Below are 13,073 nucleotides of genomic sequence, written 5' to 3' on the forward strand. Positions count from 1 at the left end.
GATAGAACACATTTGTTACCCACTTTTATTTGTCAATTAGGACCATTTTATTAATGATTTATCACCTTCAAGTGCACACATTGCATTAGATTTGGAACTTTGCCTAAGTTTCTAAGATCAGTGCACTAGGGGCATTTTGGTCCAAAAAATGAACTTTTGAGAAAATGTACAAGAAAAATTGACAAAGTGCATTTTATGTCCAGTTGATGAATGGTGAAATTATATTTTTAAAATTCATTTTAGTTTGGGAGTAATTAAATAAAAAAGTCAACACTTTCTTAAGTGTCTTAGTTTGTCCTAGTTTTTGGTTTGCCTTTGTGTGAAAATTTTTATATAATTTTGTGCAGCCTGAAACTTGGTTAATTAATAAATTCTCCCTTCTAATTATGAATTTAATTCTGGACATGAATTAGATTTTATTATATCATATGCTATTTAATTGAATTGTGATTTATGTGACATAGGTGGCATGTGACTTGTGCATCAATTGGGCAATTGAGGTCAACACTCCTTGAGGACAATGGCTGATGGTTTGCACGTGAATTATGATTATTTTGAGGGATTAGATCAGCTAAAATGATGTGGATGACACATGGGAAATTAGGCACACATTGGAATCATCTACAAACCAATAGGAAGTTGCCACCTTGCAAGTGTGACAAGGCTCCCATTTACATTTTAATTTCTTTTTCCTTATTTTAATTAAGCTTCAGCTGATGGGAGACACCAAGGAGCACGCCATTTTAAGTCCCAAATGGGATCCAACACATATCTCATTCATCTTCCACATTCTCTCTCTCTTGTTCATAGTGTTCTTCATTTTCTCTCTTTTGTGTCTTCATTTTCCAGCACCCTAACCTCCATTTTCAGCCACCAAACCTCCACAAAACTCATACCATTCTTCTCCTCTCTTCATTTTCGTTCCATCCCTTCCATTTTCACAAGGATTGAAGCTCATTTTCATCATTCAAGAGCTATGGAGTTTGGCCTTCACAAGCAATCACTAGGGTTCTTGAAGATGAAGATTGGCTAAGTTTCTTTGTGGAATCCTAGAGAGATGAAGATGGAGGATGAGTCTTGAGCTTCAAATTGGCTAAGTTCTTTTGTTTCCTATCCTCTTCTCTTTTTACTAGATGGTTAGATTCCTTAATCTAGGGTTTAATCATCTTAGCTTATAAATTCTAATTTGAATTTGATGTTGATAAAGAGAGAGGATTGTTTCATTTAATTTCTTCCTTGGACAGCCATGACTGAATTTTGCCACTCTTTGTTTGGCACATAATCTTGTGTTTTTCAATTAGTGAATTTCTTGTGTTAATATTGCATAATCTTGTGGTGTTAATGCTTGTGTTGTTGAGTAGCTTGACATAATCTTGTGGTTGCTCAATTTATGTGTTTGACCATGGCTGTTGAGAGAGGATTTTGAGTGAATCACTTGGCTAATGTCTTCACCAATTGGTTAATTGAACTAGGGACTTTAATCTAAGACCTAGGGAGGTTAGCTAATTAGGTTAATTGGCTTAGGATAATTTTCTTAAGTCATGACAGCTTTAGTCAAGAGGAAAGGGAAGCTAAACTTAGCCTAATCATGAGAAGATAATGAGTCCAAAATCAACTAATCTCTAGGGTTCCATTATTGTAAAAAGGGAAGTTCATTTCACTCACTTTCACTAGCATTTTAATTACTTGCATATTAGGTAATAGTTTTAGATAATTAGCTAGATAACTAAATTCCTACAAACTTTGGTTGATTTATTTCACTAGATAACTTTCAATTAGACTTAAAACCATTCCTTGGGAGATGACCTAGGGTTGGCCCTATATTGCATTAGGGTTAGCTTTAGTGTAATTTTGAGGATAAGCGACTAATTTCCTATCAAAATTTTGGCGCCGTTGCCGGGGAATGGTTTAAGTTTAATTCTAAGGTTGTTTAGTACTTAATTTACATTTTTAGTGTTCCTGAAAAATTTTTGAAAAATTATAAAATTTGTTTTTGTGTCTTTTTAGTGTTTTTTGTGTGTTTTGAGTGTTTTTATTCTGTTTTGAAAAAGAAAAAAAAATTTAGTGCAATTTTCGTTGGTTTTGGTGTAGAGCTGAAAATACTCTGTTTCTAGTGTCTCTGTCTGAAATTGAAAAATTAACTGGGAATGAGTCTGAGGGAATTTGAACTTGAATTTATTTCATTGAAAGCTCTATATCCTAGCTTCACTTTAAAATTGGTTTGGTCAATTTTGGACGTGGGAAGTGTCCTGTGGAAATTTTACAATCTAACAAGGTCCAGGGAGCCATTACAGAGGATTCCCAAAACCCTGTTTCAACTTTGAGTTAGCATATCTTCCTCTTTGTGCGTTCAAATTGATTGATTCCAGTTTCATTTTTCTTATCGCTGTCTTATCTTTGTTTCTTGTGTTTAGGATTTTCTTCAATTTTTCCATTTTCCTATTTGAAAGTTTGTTAGAAGCTCTGAAGGTCTTCTGGACGAAATCCTGTTTCTCCAGACTTGAGGACCAACTTGTGAAAAATTCTGGGAACGATTGGGAAGGATTTTAATCTAAAAGTTTTATATAATTTTCCTGTATATCTCTTGTGTTTCTCATAATTTTCAGGGGAATTTATCATGTGGATTTGCTGATAGAAAATTCACAAGTTCACTGTCTCCAGAGAGCCTACTGTGCGAATTCCAGAATTGCCAAAGCTTCTTGATTGAGCATTTCTAACTCTCTTTCTACTTGTTTGGTGTTATTTTTTTTTTCATTTTGTTGCTATTGAGTTTAATAAAAAAATAAAAAAATTATTTCTCTTGCTTTTGTGTGTTTTTGAATTGTTTCATGTTGATTTGCATTTTAGTTTAGTTTGTTCTTTGTTCTTAATTTTCTTGAGCTTGATTAGTGCATGACCCGAAGAAAACATACCTCTTTTGTTGAATTAGATCCAGAAATTGAAAGAACTATTTCTAGATTGAGAAGATCACAACCTATTCTTGATTCTCATTTGGTTTGTAATTCAACAATGGAAGGTATCTTAGGACATGAGCATGTGCATAATGAGGGCCATGGGAATGGGAATGAGAATTTGCATGATGATGGCCATGTTAATAATGAATTTGAAGGCTTGCATAACCCTAGAGAGGAGAGGAGCATTAGGCAATTAACTCAACCTAATTGGCATGATAATCCTTATGGCTTATATGTTCCTCCTACTAATGTTCAATTTGAAATTAAATCCTCCTTGATTAATGCATTGCCTAAATTTCATGGGTTACCAGGAGAGGATTGTCATAGGTTTTTGCATACTTTCCTATTGGTTTGTGATACTATGAAGCCTATGCATGTAAATGTTGATGATGTTCAAGCTAAGGCTTTTGTATTTTCTCTTGAAGGTTTAGCAAAGGAGTGGTATTTCAACTACCCTTCTTATGTGAAAGTGAGCACATGGGCCGAGCTAAGAAGACTCTTCTTAGATAAATTCTTTCCAAATTCCAAGGTCACCAATTTGAGAAAGCAAATCTATGGGGTCCAACAAGGAGAGGATGAGAGTCTCTATGAGTATTGGACTAGATTCCAAGGCCTTTTGGCTAAATGCCCACACCATCAAATTTCTAGTGAGAATTTAGTCCAATATTTCTATGAGGGCTTGATTCCAAGAGACAAAGTTAACATTGATGCCGCTAGTGGTGGATGCTTGATTGACCTCACTTCCTTAAAGGCTTGGGAACTAATTGACAAGATGGCTTCAAGTGGTGCTCAATACTCTACAAGGGAAAAGAGAAATGTGAATATGGTAGGTTCCTCAGTTCTTAATGATTCATATGTGGACTTGCTAGCTGCCAAGATTGGGAGAATGTTGGCTCCACAAATATCTCAAGTGAGCAATGTAAGTACTTCTCAAGCACTTGTCCCTTATTCTTGTACTTTTTGTGACTCACCTATGCATGTAGAAAGCAATTGTCCTATTAAGTTTGAACAAGTAAATGCTATCTACAATGGAAAACAATCCTATGGTGGGAGGCAAGGGCAAGGAGCTTATTCTAATACTTACAACCCTTCATGGAGAGACCATCCTAATTTCTCCTATTCAAATCCAAATGTGGCTTTACAAGACAATCAACAAAGAGGATCCTATCAAAACACCTTTGGCCGTGACCCTCCACCTCATTTGTCTCAAGGTAGCTCTTCTCAAAGCTACAATCCAAGTGGTAATTCTCTTACACCTTCTTCTAATTCTTATAGTGATAGGAGGCTTGTTCCAATTGAGAGTTCTTCTAATTCGAACTCTTCTAATGATGTGAATGTGTTACGTAAGCAGTTGATTGAAATGAACTCTTTGTATAAAAACATGTATGATGGCTTAGGGAACAAGGTAGAGAGTATGGGTAACAAGTGTGAGAACATGAACTCTAAAATTGATGCCCTTACTTCTCAAATGAATATGCTTGCTAACCAATTAAGTGCAGCCAATGCTCAAGCCTCTACATTACCATCCAACACCGTTGCTAATCCTAAAGCTAATCTTAATGCTATCACATTGAGGAGTGGCAAGGAGTTGGGAGAAAGAGTACAAGAAGACAAAAGACAAGGGAAGGCCGAGAAGCCCTCTTTAAATTCTTCAATTGATGTTAATGTTTCTAGTTCTTCTTTTGCTCCTAATGATGCATCTTTTTGTAGAGATGATGAGGATGAAAACATTGAGGAGATCATATGTGAGCAACCACCATCTAAGGTGGAAAAGGGGACTATGGCCGAGTTGTTTAGTAAGGAAAAAGAGGAGAGAGCCGAGCAAAGTGAAACAAGAAAGGAGAGTTCAAGGAAGGAAGAAGGAAAGCAAAGTCAAGAGATTATGAAGAAGCTTCCTTTTCCACAAGCACAAGTGGTCCCTAAGCAAGTAAAGGGACAATTTGATCAAGAGGTATATGATTTCTTCCACAAGATTCATGTTAATGTACCCTTGATGGATGTAGTTAAGAACTTTCCTAAGTATGCCAAATTTTTGAAAGATTGTTGTACAAATAAAAGAAAATTTAGGCCTAATGCAAGGGTACAATTACCCTCATCTGTGAGTGCTATCATGAAGCCTCAACTCCCTATAAAATGTGAGGACCCCGGTTCCTTCACAATTCCATGCAAGATTGGCAACACACATTTTTCTCATGCATTGATAGACTTAGGTGCAGCCATTAATGTTATGCCTCTTTCAATTTATCATGCCTTGAGTCTTGATTGCATGCATAAGACACCTATGATATGCCAATTAGCGGATAGAAGTGTTAGAAGACCACATGGAGTAGTAGAAGACTTGTTGGTTTGTGTTAAAGGTCTATTATTTCCTGTGGATTTCTATGTGCTTGATATGTCAAAAGAAGGGAGTGGGGATGATATTTTGATTTTAGGAAGGCCATTTATGAGGACTGCCCGTACATTGATTGACATGGAAAAGGTAGTTTGATTTTGAAATGTGGAGAGGATCATGTTATTTTTATATATATGAAGCAATGAAACATCCTTTTGAGGATTATTCTTTGTTGAGGTGTAAGTTCCATTGAGTTATTGCTTCATGATGCTTGTGAGTCTCACATGCTTGATTCTTTCTCACATGTTGATGATGATTTGTCTCTTGTTACTACTACATGTATTGATGGATGTAGTTGTCCTATTTGTTTAGAGATTGATGCATGCTTGAATGATGCAACTACTTCTTCTCATGATTTGTTTAAAATATCTCCTATGCTTGATCTTGAAATGCTTGAGAAGGGTATATCTTCTTGTGTTGTAGGTACTAAAGCCATTAAGGCCGAATCTATGAGTTTTTCTCCACTCGAGCTTGATGTTCTTAGGATTCCCAAGCTATTGGAGGAAAATTCTACACTTTCACATGTCGAGGCCGTGGCTCAAGTCCAAGCACTTGAGGACAAGTTGCAAGAAAAGGGGGAGGCTGTAAAGAAAGAAGAGGAGAAATCAAAAACAAGTGAGAAGCCTAAAAGACAAGATAGTACCATGGAATATTCCACCAAATTAGACTTGAAGAAGCTCATTCCCTCTTGTGTAGAGCCACCTACCTTGGAGTTGAAGCCTTTACCATCCAATCTCAAGTATGCATATCTCATTGAGAATGAGAAGCTTCCGGTAATAATTTCTAACTCTTTATCTCTTGAGGAAGAAAATGCATTACTTGATGTGTTGAGAAAGAACATACATGCTATTGGTTGGACTTTGGCTGACATTCCTGGTATTGACCCTATTGTGTGCACACATAAAATTTTTCTTGAGGACAATGCTAAGCCCATTAGGCAACCACAAAGGAGACTTAACCCATTGATTTTAGATGTGGTAAAGAAAGAGGTTGTTAAGCTACTTAGTGCTGGGATCATCTATCCTATAGCTGACAGTGAGTGGGTGTCTCCAACCCAAGTTGTACCTAAGAAAGGGGGGATTACTGTGGTAAAAAATGAGAAAGGAGAGCTTGTTCCAACTAGAGTTCAAAATGCTTGGAGAGTGTGCATAGACTATAGGAAGCTCAATAATGTGACTAGGAAGGACCATTTTCCTTTGCCTTTTATTGATCAAATGCTTGAGAGATTGGCTTCCAAGTCCCATTATTGCTTCCTAGATGGGTTTAGTGGGTATTTTCAGATTCCTATAGCTCCTAGTGACCAAGATAAGACTACCTTTACATGCCCCTTTGGTACATTTGCCTATAGGAGGATGCCTTTTGGTCTTTGCAATGCACCTGGTACTTTTCAAAGATGCATGATGTCCATATTTTGTGATTTTATTGAACATTGCATGGAAGTCTTTATGGATGATTTTACTGTGTATGGTGAGTCCTTTGATTCATGCTTGCATTCTTTAGATAAAGTGCTTGGTAGGTGCATTGAAAAGAAGCTTGTGCTTAACTTTGAAAAATGCCATTTCATGGTAGATAAAGGAATTGTTTTAGGCCATTTGATTTCTTCCAATGGCATAGAGGTGGATAAGGCCAAAGTAGATGTGATTGCTTCTTTGCCATATCCTGTTTGTTTGAAAGATTTGAGATCATTTTTGGGACATGCAGGCTTTTATAGGAGATTTATAAAGGGGTTTAGTGAAATTGCTTTGCCTATGTCTAAACTCTTACAAAAAGATGTTGATTTTGTTTTTGATGATGCTTGCAAAAGGAGTTTTGACACTTTGAAAAGCATGCTCATTTCCCCTCCCATTCTTAAAGCCCCAAATTGGTCTTTACCTTTTGAGTTGTCATGTGATGCTTCTAATTTTGCTGTGGGAGCTATGCTTGGTCAAAGAGAGGCAAGTTATCATATGTGATTGCTTATGCATCTAGGACCCTAGATTCAGCTCAGGTTAATTACACCACAACTGAGAAAGAGTTGTTTGCTATTGTTTTTGCACTTGATAAATTTAGATCATATCTTCTTAACTCTAAAGTTGTTGTGTACACTGACCATGCTGCTGTGAGGTACTTGTTTAAGAAGACAGATTCTAAGCCTCGCTTGATTCGATGGGTGATCTTAATGCAAGAATTTGATGTGGAGATAAGGGATAGGAGTGGTTCTACCAATCAAGTAGCGGATCATTTGTCTAGACTACCTCATTTAAAAGCTACTATGGTAAACTCTAACCCTACTATTCCTTGTGATTCATTTCCTGATGAGGCATTGTGTGCCATTTCATCTAAGCCTCCATGGTATGCCTCTTTTGCTAACTATATTGAGTGTAGAGTCTTGCCTCCTTGTGCTTCACGTTTTGCCATTGAAAAATTGAAAAGAGAGTCTAGATTTTACATTTGGGAACCACCTTTGATGTGGAAGATTTGTAGTGATAAAGTGATTAGGAGGTGTGTTGATGATGTTGATGTGCCTTCTGTTCTTGAATTTTGTCACTCTCATGCATGTGGTGGTCATTTTAGCTCAAATAAGACAGCTAGGAAGGTTTTAGATTGTGGATTGTATTGGCCTAGCTTGTTTAAAGACTCTTATGAATTTTGTAAAGCATGCTTGAAATGTCAAAAGGTTAGTAGTTGGGGTAAGAGACATGAAATGCCTCAACAACCCATTTTATTTTGTGAGATTTTTGATGTTTGGGGCATTGACTTCATGGGTCCCTTTCCACCATCCTTTAGTTTTGAGTACATATTACTTGGTGTTGATTATGTTTCAAAGTGGATTGAAGCCATTCCTACTAGAACTTGTGATGCTAAGATTGTTTTGAAGTTTCTCAAATCTAATATTTTTTGTAGGTATGGAGTTCCTAAGGCCTTGGTAAGTGACCAAGGATCCCACTTTTGCAATAAGATGATGAAGGCTCTCTTGGCTAAATATGGGGTGCATCACAAAATCTCTACACCATATCATCCCCAAACTAATGGCCAAGCCGAAGTATCAAATAGAGAAGTCAAGAAAATCCTAACCAAGGTGGTGAACACAAATAGGAAGGATTGGTCTTTACACTTGGAGGATGCTTTGTGGGCTTATCGGACCGCTTATAAGACTCCCATTGGCATGTCTCCTTTTCGATTGGTGTATGGAAAGGCTTGCCACCTCCCTGTGGAGATAGAGCATAGGGCCTATTGGGCCATCAAGAAACTAAACTTGGATTTCCATCTTTCGGCTAAGGAGAGATTTCTTCAAATGCAAGAACTTGAGGAGCTTAGGTTGGATGCCTATGAGTCTTCTAGAATCTATAAGGAGAAAACAAGGATCCTTCATGACAAGCTAATCTTGAGGAAAAAGTTCCAAGAAGGAGATCAAGTCCTCTTGTTCCAAACAAGGTTTATTCATAAGCATGCCAAGTTGAAGTCTAAGTGGGAGGGACCATATCTAGTGACCAAGGTGTTTCCCTATGGGGTTTTGCAACTCTTGAATAAAGCCACGGGTTCCACTATGCAAATCAATGGTCACCTATGCAAGCTCTACAAAGATGCCAAATCACTTCAAAAGGAGGAGGACTTCTCTCAACATGTTTTTGAACCACCATGATAAGGTTGTATCTCTCTAACCTTGAGCTTTTACCTTCCTTTAATTGATATATTTAATGATAGGTATAGTTCAAGTGTGGGGGAGATGAACCTAGTAGGAAAATTAGAGTTTATTTGCTTTATTTGACTTCTTTGTTTTGTGTTTTAGTTTGAAAAAAAAAATATCTGCACCACACTTTTGTTATGCATTCATTATTGATCTCACCTTATTTTATCACTAGTCTATACATACATTGAGGACAATGCATGATTTAAGTGTGGGGGAGAGAAATAAACATTTTGTTTTGTTTGTTTGGTTTTGTTTGGTTTTGCAAAAAAAAAAAAAAAAAATTCTTTGTTTTGTTTTTTGTTTGAGGTTACTTAATTACCTAGCTCTTGAATGGATATTTTGATTCTTGAGATGTGGTAATTTTTAGGATTGAATAGGTGTGAAGTGAACATTCTTTTACCTTGAATTAATGGATTAGAGTGGCATATTACCCATTCATGGAAGAGGCTAAACACTCATGTGTGATTAATTCCTTAGTGATGTTACCCTCTAGAATTTGTTTCACTTCTTAATTAAGACCATATATCTTGCACTTGTTTGATAGGAGATGAGAGATGGCATTCATAAAAAATAGCCAAGAGCCAAATAGCCAACCTATTATTTTTATTATCCTTTGTTAGCCACTTTGAGCCTTTGGTTTGATTCTTAAAAAAAAAAATATTCACCCTATTTTTCCCCAAGGAATGCATGTTACACTTTTATATGTCTTTTAATATTCATTGCATGTCCTAGATCAAATGAGTGGATGCCTATTATCATTTCTCTATCCATTACTTCCATTGTTTTCAAAGAGTTAGGGGCAACCAAAAAAAAAAACAACAAAGATAGATTTGAAAAAAAAATTAGTCAAAAAGAAAAGAAATAAAGTTGCTAGAAAAAGAAAAAAAAAGAAGAAAAAAAAAAAAAGAAAGAAAAAAAATAAAAATAAAATAAAAAGTTGCCTAGCTCATCCATTCCATTTGTTTTATTATTTCTTATCATTTCTTTCCATCCTCATTGTGTTAAGGTGTTCACTCAATTGAGTTAGGTTATGCTTTGCATATTAAGGGGATATATCTTGATTTAGCATTATTTTGATGCTAACCCTATTTTTTTTTATATACATGCATTTCTTAGACATCCTTTCATTACCTATATCACAACCTAATAAAGTCCATTTGATTCTTGATTGCAAGTGCTATTTAGTGATGGAGATGTAGAAGGGTTACAAATTCATAGTAGGGTTTATCCTAAGAAATTTTGAGTGAAATTTAATACCTTATACACTTTGAGTGATGAGAGCAAACACTTAACCTAGAGAGGCTTACTCTTTGACATTGATTCTTGGTAAGGGTTTGTTTGTGATGTGCATAATTCTTTCGTAATTATTGCCACATTGATTGATAATTTGTAGAAGTTCATGAGCTAGTATTTTAGTGACTTGAAACAATGTTTTTTCTCTTATTTCTTTGTCTTATAGTTTCTTTTGGGACCTTTTTCACTTGATTTTGCCCGGAGTGCAAAAGCTAAGTGTGGGGGAATTGATAGAAACACATTTGTTACCCACTTTTATTTGTCAATTAGGACCATTTTATTAATGATTTATCACCTTCAAGTGCACACATTGCATTAGATTTGGAACTTTGCCTAAGTTTCTAAGATCAGTGCACTAGGGGCATTTTGGTCCAAAAAATGAACTTTTGAGAAAATGTACAAGAAAAATTGACAAAGTGCATTTTATGTCCAGTTGATGAATGGTGAAATTATATTTTTAAAATTCATTTTAGTTTGGGAGTAATTAAATAAAAAAGTCAACACTTTCTTAAGTGTCTTAGTTTGTCCTAGTTTTTGGTTTGCCTTTGTGTGAAAATTTTTATATAATTTGTGCAGCCTGAAACTTGATTAATTTAATAAATTCTCCCTTCTAATTATGAATTTAATTCTGGACATGAATTAGATTTTATTATATCATATGCTATTTAATTGAATTATGTAATTTATGTGACATAGGTGGCATGTGACTTGTGCATCAATTGGGCAATTGAGGTCAACACTCCTTGAGGACAATGGCTGATGGTTTGCACGTGAATTATGATTATTTTGAGGGATTAGATCAGCTAAAATGATGTGGATGACACATGGGAAATTAGGCACATATTGGAATCATCTACAAACCAATAGGAAGTTGCCACCTTGCAAGTGTGACAAGGCTCCCATTTACATTTTAATTTCTTTTTCCTTATTTTAATTAAGCTTCAGCTGATGGGAGACACCAAGGAGCACGCCATTTTAAGTCTCAAATGGGATCCAACACATATCTCATTCATCTTCCACATTCTCTCTCTCTTGTTCATAGTGTTCTTCATTTTCTCTCTTTTGTTCTTCATTTTCCAGCACCCTAACCTCCATTTTCAGCCACCAAACCTCCACAAAACTCATACCATTCTTCTCCTTTCTTCATTTTCGTTCCATCCCTTCCATTTTCACAAGGATTGAAGCTCATTTTCATCATTCAAGAGCTATGGAGTTTGGCCTTCACAAGCAATCACTAGGGTTCTTGAAGATGAAGATTGGCTAAGTTTCTTTGTGGAATCCTAGAGAGATGAAGATGGAGGATGAGTCTTGAGCTTCAAATTGGCTAAGTTCTTTTGTTTCCTATCCTCTTCTCTTTTTACTAGATGGTTAGATTCCTTAATCTAGGGTTTAATCATCTTAGCTTATAAATTCTAATTTGAATTTGATGTTGATGTAAAGAGAGAGGATTGTTTCATTTAATTTCTTCCTTGGACAGCCATGACTGAATTTTGCCACTCTTTGTTTGGCACATAATCTTGTGTTTTTCAATTAGTGAATTTCTTGTGTTAATATTGCATAATCTTGTGGTGTTAATGCTTGTGTTGTTGAGTAGCTTGACATAATCTTGTGGTTGCTCAATTTATGTGTTTGACCATGGCTGTTGAGAGAGGATTTTGAGTCAATCACTTGGCTAATGTCTTCACCAATTGGTTAATTAAACTAGGGACTTTAATCTAAGACCTAGGGAGGTTAGCTAATTAGGTTAATTGGCTTAGGATAATTTTCTTAAGTCATGACAGCTTTAGTCAAGAGGAAAGGGAAGCTAAACTTAGCCTAATCATGAGAAGATAATGAGTCCAAAATCAACTAATCTCTAGGGTTCCATTATTGTAAAAAGGGAAGTTCATTTCACTCACTTTCACTAGCATTTTAATTACTTGCATATTAGGTAATTAGTTTCGATAATTAGCTAGATAACTAAATTCCTACAAACTTTGGTTGATTTATTTCACTAGATAACTTTCAATTAGACTTAAAACCATTCCTTGGGAGATGACCTAGGGTTGGCCCTATATTGCATTAGGGTTAGCTTTAGTATAATTTTGAGGATAAGCGACTAATTTCCTATCACTTTTAAAGCAGCCCCCTGCATAAAAATACAGATAAAGATAAAAAAACAGCTAGCACAGCAATGAAAATAATGCAATATAATAATGTTTGTAATAGTATCTCCTATCTAATTAACATAAAAATTCCTATACATTTAATCTTAAAATTTAAACTTATTTGCAAACTAATGTTTCAAAATTAAGTGGCCTATCCCATAAAAATTGGCCCAAAAATGTGTATATAAATGTAACTAACTATTGTACCGGCCTAACTACTGTTGCTACCCCACATATTGAAAACACATTGGGCCACCTCTTCGAGGACCTCTTCTACATGTGCAGTCATCTAACGAACACAATAGACGTCCTCAAAGTACTGTAAGCAAATAGTTACAACAATTTCAAGTTAATAGGTAGCTAATTAAAATTATTTAAAATTTATAATTGAAGTGTAATTAAATTTTATATATATAACTTGTTAGATAATGTGGTAGGGGCATGAGTGATAATGTCCTTCATGAACTTCATCAAGCAATAACCACAGTCATTGCTCTGATCTGGTTGGAATGGACACTATAAAAAAACACATATCAATGAAATTGTAAAATATAATGAGACAATTTCTTGATTAAAAACTTGACCAATTAAACGAATACCTTAACAGTGACCCATTT

At 35.5% G+C, this 13,073-nt stretch overlaps 1 non-coding gene across 1 annotated transcript; it reads right to left on the minus strand.

Annotated features, from left to right (window-relative positions):
• Nucleotides 1-3,489: 3,489 nt before the first annotated feature.
• Nucleotides 3,490-3,596, minus strand: LOC129295154 (small nucleolar RNA R71). The gene has a single exon (XR_008589524.1). It is a non-coding gene; the product is annotated as a small nucleolar RNA R71 (small nucleolar RNA).
• Between the last annotated feature and the right edge of the window lie 9,477 nt (nucleotides 3,597-13,073).

Source organism: Prosopis cineraria, unplaced genomic scaffold, assembly GCF_029017545.1.
Source record: "Prosopis cineraria cultivar Desert tree isolate PC_DT_omini unplaced genomic scaffold, ASM2901754v1 PC61, whole genome shotgun sequence".
NCBI lineage: Eukaryota > Viridiplantae > Streptophyta > Magnoliopsida > Fabales > Fabaceae > Prosopis > Prosopis cineraria.